Source organism: Danio rerio, chromosome 4 (genome assembly GCF_052040795.2).
Source record: "Danio rerio strain M-AB ecotype USA chromosome 4, GRCz13ab, whole genome shotgun sequence".
In the NCBI taxonomy this organism is placed as follows: domain Eukaryota; kingdom Metazoa; phylum Chordata; class Actinopteri; order Cypriniformes; family Danionidae; genus Danio; species Danio rerio.
In genome coordinates, this window is record NC_141024.2 from 35,936,630 (window position 1) to 35,945,891 (window position 9,262).

General features: G+C 34.5%; 1 protein-coding gene across 1 annotated transcript in view; it reads right to left on the bottom strand.

Moving 5' to 3' along the window:
* The window catches only part of zgc:173607, an 85,664-nt gene that overhangs the window by 64,368 nt on the left and 12,034 nt on the right, over positions 1-9,262 (bottom strand). The window lies entirely within an intron of this gene.

Below are 9,262 nucleotides of genomic sequence, written 5' to 3' on the forward strand. Positions count from 1 at the left end.
ACTACAAACACAAAGAACTGGTACAAAAACAAGGGAGACAACTTAAAGGTACAACTTACAGACTCAACGAACAATACCCAAAGGTAATTCTCGAACGTCGAAAAAAACTCTTTCCAATCAGAAAACAAAAAATGAACGAAGGAAAACGAGCAATCATTACAGTGGACAAATTATACATAGATGGACAGTTATATCGTGACAAGGACATTACCCCCTGGCTTTTTTGAACGCATCACTCCCGTAATGTTACCTCATCTCTCTATTCATCTCCCTCATATCACTAGATTATAGTTTTGTTATCGCACCTAGGTCTCATCCCCCCTCCCACCTTTAACTTTATGTTGGTATTTAAAGTCATTTTTGTTTGGTCATTATTGTATTGTGTACATTTTGTCATGTCATACACACAGACACAGGTACAATTTCACACTTTTTCAAATACATACAGTAACATTTATGTATTTGCAGTAAAAACAGACTTGTTTATCAATATACATTGCTATTATTTACCTACTTATTTTGTAATCCTTTAAAATTATGTCATCAATCAAATTTCTATCCTGGAACGTCCGTGGACTCAGCTCTCAGGCAAAGAGGATCAAAGTTTTTAATCATTTAAGTAAACTACAAGCAGACATATGCCTTTTACAAGAAACTCACTTATCAGAACTTGATCAAAACAAAATCAAATCATCACAATATCATTCATATTCTGCCCACTACAACACAAAACAGAGAGGAGTGTGTATCCTAATAAATAAAAAATTATCATTTGTTCATAACACCACCATTACAGACCCAGAGGGACGTTTTGTCATAATTAACATTACAATTAACAATTACTCACTTACAATAGGAAACTTATATGGCCCAAATACAGATGACCCATCTTTTTTTCAGATTTTTTTTTCCTCCATTTCAAATCTTTCTAATTGCCCCATCATAATAGCAGGTGATTTCAACACAGTTTTAGACCCAACTACAGACAGATTTAATAATAACGGCAAAAAACACATCGGGAAATCTACAGACTCTATAAAACAGTTCATGAGTGACATGGGTCTTGGCGATAGTTGGCGCCTCCAACATCCGGACATTAAAGCATTCTCATTTTATTCACCAGTTCATCATTCATACTCCCGCATTGACTATTTTCTCACTAGTAATTCTATTCTATACAATATTTCTGAATCAAAGATCCACCCAATAATCATTAGTGATCACGCTCCTGTAACAATAAAACTGAATATAATCACCAGACATAAGCCCATTCCTAGATGGCGATTCAACACCTCTCTTCTTCAAGATCAGGATTTTGACAGTTATTTTAAAAGAGAGTGGGCATGCTTTCTAGAGATAAATGACTCCCCTGAAACATCCCCATCTCTTCTGTGGGAAACGGGAAAGGCAGTATTAAGAGGAAAAATAATTTCATATTCCGTTTACAAAAAAAAGAAAGAGAAAGAACATCAAGCTGAACTGGAACAGAAAATTAAAGATCTAGAAGACATTAACATAAATAATCCAACAGAAGAAACACAAGATTTGGTAAGAAAATATAAATCATAATTAAATAAATTAATTAATACACACACTCAATTCCTTATTCACAGATTACGACAAGAACACTTCCATCATAGTAACAAATCTGGTAAATATCTGGCTAATCAAATCAAACACAATAAAGAAAAAACAACAATATCAGTCATTAAGGACTCAGCGGGGAAACCCACCAACTCACCAGAAGAAATAAATCAGATCTTTCAAAAATTTTACAGTAATTTATATTCCCCTGAAAAAAACCCATCCCAGGATGACATTCACTCATTTCTCAGCAATATCAACTTACCTCAACTAAATGAACAGCAAATAAATAGTCTTGAATCCCCCTTATCACACCTAGAAATTTCTAATGCTCTTAAACTCATGCCCAATAATAAATCACCAGGACCTGATGGGTTCCCTGCTGAGTTCTACAAACACTTTTGGTCAATTTTATCACCACTTTTCATCCGGTTGATTAACGAATCAAAACAAAATTCAAAGCTTCCAGATACCATGAACACAGCCACAATTACACTTCTCCTCAAACCCAATAAAGACCCAACATTACCGTCAAGCTATCGTCCAATCTCACTAATTAACGTAGACACTAAGATAATTGCTAAAGCACTTTCACATAGAATAGAAAAAATCATGCCATCCATAATCCATCCAGATCAAACCGGTTTTATTAAAGGTAGAAAATCATCAAACAATACACGCAGACTCATAAACCTAATACACCACTCATCAATAAACAAAAACAAATCTATCATAGTCACCCTCGACGCTGAAAAGGCTTTCGATAAAGTAAACTGGAAATTCCTGTTTTCCACATTAGAGAGGTTTGGTTTTGGGGAGTCATTTATTAATTGGATCAAAATTCTCTACACATCACCCTCAGCTACTGTCATTACTAACGGACTAACATCATGCAGCTTCACTCTACACCGGGGAACTAGACAAGGATGTCCACTCTCTCCCTCTTTATTCACCATATTCATTGAACCACTTGCAGCAGCTATCCGTCAAAACAATTATATTAAAGGAATTCAAACATTAAACATACACCATAAAATAAGTCTTTATGCCGATGACATATTATTATACTTACAAAATCCCCAAACATCATTACAGGAAACAATAAAACTTATTGATACCTTTTCAAATATTTCGGAATATTCAATCAATTGGAATAAATCTGCTATACTCCCATTAAATTCCACCAGTGTGGATGTGACATCCCAAACATCACAAATCCCTCTGTGCACTAACTATATCACATATTTGGGTATCAATGTTTCCGCCAGGCTGTCAGAGTTGTTTGCACTTAACTATACTCCGATACTTAAAAAAATAGATGACGATCTGCAACGCTGGATGAACTTACCACTATCCATCATGGGCAGAATATCAGTTACCAAAATGTCCATTCTCCCAAAAATAAACTATTTATTTTCAATGATTCCAACACAACCCACACATACCTGGTTCAAATCCCTAGACTCAATTATAACAAAATTCTACTGGAAAAATAAAACCCCAAGAATAAAATTGACAACCCTACAGAGACCAAAATCACAAGGAGGATTAGAAGCACCACATTTTTACAACTATTTTTTGGCAAATCAGCTTCAAAACATACACAATTGGATTAAACCTAACTCATCAGAATACACATGGCAAGACATTGAACAATCAATATGCAAAGACATTAACATTTCAGAATTACCCTTTCACAGTCAATCAATCAAGAGACATCACTGTTTTAAAATGCCGACAATAGAAGCAACTCTGACAGCCTGGTGGAAATTCCATCAGGTCACAAATTCCCCACTCACACCATCTAAATACACCCCAATTTGGAATAACCTTGATTTCCTAGCCAACAAGAAGCCACTTAACTTTCACACATGGGCAGCCAAAGGAATCACACAACTTCAACATATCTTTATTAATAATAATCTGGCACCATTTCCCCATATAGCCCAGACATACAGCATTGGGAGTAATTGCTTTTTGGAATATTTACAAATCAAATCATCAATTAAGTCAAAATTACCTAACCAATCAATCAATCTAGACCTTCCACCTCAAATCTCAGAGTTTATTAATATATCGCCCTCCAAAAAATTGCTCTCCCAAATATACAAAATGATATCAAAATCAGACAATGCATTAGTTCTACCAACCACTAAATGGCAAACAGACTTATCTTTTAATCCCAATGCTGCATTCTGGACTCAAATTTGCAAAAACACATTTTCCATGACTAAAAATGCTAACTTACAACTTATACAGTACAAAGTACTTCACAGATCACATTTAACTGGGCAGAAATTATTTAAAATGGGTTTCACGTCAGAAATATGTTCACATTGCACACAAAACACTCCAGACACATATCTTCATGCCTTATGGCATTGCACTTCAATTAAATCATTTTGGGTAAAGGTTACTGACTCACTCTCCAACTTAATGGGTTGTCACATCCCACTGTGTCCCTCCCTCTGCATATTAGGTGACATATCCACAATCAATATAAATAATACAAATGGTCAGTTTCTGCTGGTGGCTCTAACTATCGCAAAGAAAACTATCCTCATGAACTGGAAATCAAGAAATACCATTCACATCTCATACTGGAAAAACTTGTTAACAGAATACATCTCCATTGAAGATCCTCTTTGCCTGAAGCCATTCCCTAACAACACCTTCATCAGTACATAAACAAGAGGGGAGGGGAGAGAGGGGGTCAGGTAGAGATGAGGAAAAAAAAAAAAAAAATCTAATATTTAATCTAATTTAAAATAAATAAATCAATTGGAAAAAAAAGTATAATGTAAACAAATAAAATAAAAGAATCATAATTCGGTCTTTATATACTTTTTTACTTTCCCTTTTGTTCTATTTGTTCCCCTTTCCTGTCCCTATCAATGTTATTTATTCATTTTTATTATATATAATATTTGTTTTCTATTTATTATTATTATTATTACTATACATAAATTATTATTATTATTATTATTATTATTATTATTATTTATATACCAGTGGCTCTCCTGACCAACAACAGATAAAAAAAAAAAAGAAAAGAAAAAAAAAAAAAGAAAGAAAGAAAGAGAAGAGGAGGAAAAAAAAGAGAGAGGGAAAAAAAGGAAAGAAAAAAAAATCTACTTACATGTACTAAATTCACAGGGTAAAGTGTAACGTAGGCATGGCAGTCTGGGCACTGCACTGGACTGATCCATGCCACACGTTACACTTTTTTTAATGCATCACAAAGCAACTGACAAACACTATATACCTCAATGCCCATCAAACAACTACAAACTCCTCAATTTATTGTTACAGCTGTTGTTATTTTTATTATTATCATTATTATTAGTATTATTCCCAGCATGAGTATATTATAGTTATCAAATTACAGTAATAATCTATCATACATATCTTTAATATTATTCTTCCATGTGGAATTGTATAATTCATAATTAGCATTGATATAGTGTTTTCTTTTTTATTTATTCAGTTTTTATTATTATTATTCTTTTTTTTTTTTGGCTTATTCTCCTTGCTTTGTTTGCTGAACTTTATTTTTCTTCTCTCTTATTGTTTCTTTTTTTTTCTTCTACTCCTCCCCTTCCTTTTCTGTTTTTATTTTTTATTTTATTTTTATTTTAAGTATTTTATTAATTTTTGTTTATTATCATTAGTTTATTTTCTCTTTTCCTCTATCTCCCCTTCAAACTTACTACTTACTACTATTATTATTTGTTATTATTATTATTATTTATTATTATTATTACTTGTCCTCTCCCTGATTTCCCATCCTCCCCTCTCCTCGACACCTTTGTCAAAAATGGTATTACTTTTATTTTTTGAAATCATTATTATTATTACTGTTCTGACTTGTCCTGTTATCTTTCCATTATCATTATTACAAGTATTTATACCATTATCATTATTAAGGTTGCAGTTGTTGTAGTTGTAGCGGTAGTAGTTGTAGTAGTAGTAGTTGTAGTTGAAGTAGTAGACAGTGTAATAGTATCAATTGTTATTGAGTAATTGTTACGGAGATTTTTGAAGCAGTAGTTCATGTAAGTAGTAGCAGAAGTAGTAATGGTGTGGTAGTTACAGTAGTAGTAGTAGTCGTTGTTGGTGTAGTAATATCAGTAGTAGATGTTGTTGATGTAGATGTAGTAGACGTGATTGTAGTAGTAGTAGTAGTGGTAATAGTAGTAGTAGTAGTAGTAGCATTAGACGTTGTTGTATTAATTGTAGCAAACGCTATAGTAGTATCAGTAGTAGTAGTCGTTGTAGTAGTATCAGTATTAGTAGACATTGTAGTAGTAGTAGTAGTCGTGGTTGTGGCTGTAGTAGAAGCAATAGTAGTTGTAATATAAGTAACTTTCTGTAGTAGTAGTTGGTGTAGCACTTGTGATTTATTATTATTGTTGTCAGTTATTACTGTTGTCCTTTCTCTCTTTTTACTCTCATATTTACTATCATACATTAATAAGCATTGTTGTTACTCCCTACCTCTGACTGGTTTCTTTCTATATGTTTTATCTATATCTGTGACACTTGATTCATTTATTGACTGTTATTGTTCCTAATGTATGTACTCTGACCTGTCCACCAAGTTACCTTTACATGCATACACACACACACTCACACACACACACTCACGCACATACCAGTACATGACTATATTGTTGATGTTTTTGTTGTTTTTGTTTTGTTGCTTTGTATTTGTTATCTGTTGATGTTTTCTTGTATTTGTATGATTTTTGCATATACTAATAAAAAAATAAAATAAATAAAAAATAAGATCTCAAAACTCAGGGCTTCTGGTAGTACCTAGAATAGCAAAATCAAGTAAAGGAGGTCGAGCCTTCTCTTTCATGGCTCCTACACTCTGGAATAGCCTTCCTGATAACGTCCGAGGCTCAGACACACTCTCCCAGTTCAAAACTAGATTAAAGACCTATCTGTTTAGTAAAGCATACACTCAATGCATCACCTAGCGGGTTCCACACAGGCTTCTGCATCTTGTTTATATACACTATAAACAGCAGCTACGCTAATTATTCTCTTTATTCTCTATTTTCACCTGGGGATACTCATCCCGAGGTCCTCAGATTATGCGGAGTCACAGATTGGATCCAAGACCAGCGACGAGATGATCCCAAGGATTCCATATCCGGGACCAGGCCATATCCTGTGCTGCTGCTGCGCTGATGGTCGTGGGGAGTGGAGAACATGAGTCTGATTCCAGCGACGCTCCAGGGACAGACGAGTCTACGCTGAGGCCATCTTCCAGCCTAAACCACGGCGAATGAAGCTCTGCACAAGACTTTTGGCCAGCGGAGAAATTAAAATGGTCGTGCCCAACTGAGTCTGGTTCTCTCAAGGTTTTTTTTTCTTCACTCCCATCAGGTGAAGTTTTTTTTCCCTCTCTGCTTCTGCCTCACATGGTTCAGGATTGGTAGAGCTACGCATCGATGAATTTGCTCTTCAGTGTTTGAACTCTCAGTAATGATTAAATCACACTGAACTGAGCTAAACTGAACTGAACTGAACTTAAACACTAAAACCTGAACCACACTGTTCCAGTTACTATGATCATTTATGTGAAGCTGCTTTGACACAATCTACATTGTAAAAGCGCTATACAAATAAAGCTGAATTGAATTGAATAAACTGTAAATTTTATAAAGCAATTTTTTTTCTTAGTTTTGTATAGAATTTTTGCAGTAAAAGAAAGAAAATGCATGCATTTACTTAACCCAACGAAACAAAACTGTAACAAGACTTCAAATATAAGGGCAGAGCTGACACATAAACTAATGCAGTTTCTGTAATGTCAGCTGATGATAGTGTTTTTATTGTCAGTGTGTTCTGATTGACAATGTTTATGTTGAAAGAGAACATGTGTTTGTGTTTTAAACAATAATTTCATTTTGAAACATGTTTGCAGTGTTTTGTTAGACATGGTGTAGTGTGTTCGTTTATTATTGTATTTTGAAAAGTAGTTTAGAGGTTTAGTTTACAATGTGTGATTTTGAGCATGAAATTAACTGTTTTGCCAATTGTGTGTTTTAAGTGTGTTGCTGCGTTAAGAGTTTAGCAAACTTATTAAATGTATTGAAAAAAAGTGTCATAGCCATTGTAAAAAACTGTAAAAAAAAAAAAAAAAAACTAAGTATTTTCTATTCTGCCTGTTCTTCTGCATTTGCCCGACTACTTCTTTTCTGTCCCGGCCTGGTAACGGTGGCCCTTTGGCCTATTATGTTTCTCCTACGGCAACGCATTTTCACCAAGTTGAAGCCAGCCTCGTCAACATAGATAATTTCATGTGGGACTTGATTGGCCTCCAACTCCATGACAGCCTAAAAGTAATTAGACACTGTGTAAATGGCTCACTGTACGGTTTGAATTTAAACTGTTTCTAATTGAATTTAATAAGATTTCTGTTGAATTTAATTTTCTGTTTGTTTAAATTGGGGTTAACTGGATGCATGAAATGTGTTAATTGTATAGCCCACAAAAATGGATGTTGTGCTAACCGTGTTAAGAGTTTAGGAAACTTGTTAAATGTATTGAAAAATGTATCATAGCCATTGTAAAAAAAAACTGTAAACCCATAAAAATTGGAAACAAAAGAAATCAATTCACAATCCCTCTTCTTACATTATAATGAGTTGGATTAATAGCTTTGTAAAAACCATTACATCTTTCTTGGTCTCTAGGTAACAAGTTATATCTATATCTAGTCTCTTTTAGGTGACTGAGGGTCTGTCGCAATGTCAGGAGTGCAATAGTAGTGTTAATTCATTTAGCCCAGCTTCCAGAGAGAGGATTTGATTTTAGTTTGTTAACTGTGAAGGTGAATTTGGCTCATTATAGCCCAGACTGCTTGCACTCTTCCTATTGATAATACACAGAAATGTGTTGCATCACTACAATCCCCTCATTATTTAAATGAAAAGATATTTTGTTAAGTGAACTTGACTGACATGAAGTTCAGCAAGGTGATAATTAAACATGGTAATGGTGCTGAATTGGACTATTGTGCTGTTGTCATGTTTAATGCATGTAATGTAAAAAAAAATCATTATTCTAAGTTGAAGTTACAGAACACGCGGATGATTGTTTTAAGACTGGTGAAGATAAAGATGTTTTTGCAGGTCATGAATTTGAATCCTGTGTGGCTTAGGTCAAGTGGATGACCTTTTGTTTCTGATCAGAGGAACTCTTGAGTCTTAGAATTAGCCTGGATGTTTGGATTTAGATTTGGAGCAAGTTGTAAATGCATCAGAGGATGTATCGATGAAAGTATGTGTTGTTTACTTCTGGATGACTATTAGGGCTTGCGCATTTGTGTTCATATTCTGGTCTTTGGTCCGCTGTTTTGTTTTTCGTATATTTTCACTGACGAACTGACGAACTGTCTTCAAAACTGAATAGCTTGATGCATACAAGGACGAAGCCCATTGTGAGTAGAAGGTGGAAGAGCCCTTAGCTTGGGGGACTGGAATTTTAAGGTTCCAGCATGTCCAAGAAAGGGCGAAGAAACTCTGTAACCTAAGTAGGGAGCACGAGTCATTACTTCCACTTTCTTTAGTGACCTCATTGGTTGACCTGGAGTGGATTAATTCAGGGGGACTGAAGGAGTTGGAGTTCTACCTTCAAATTCATCTCAACAAATCAATGTTTA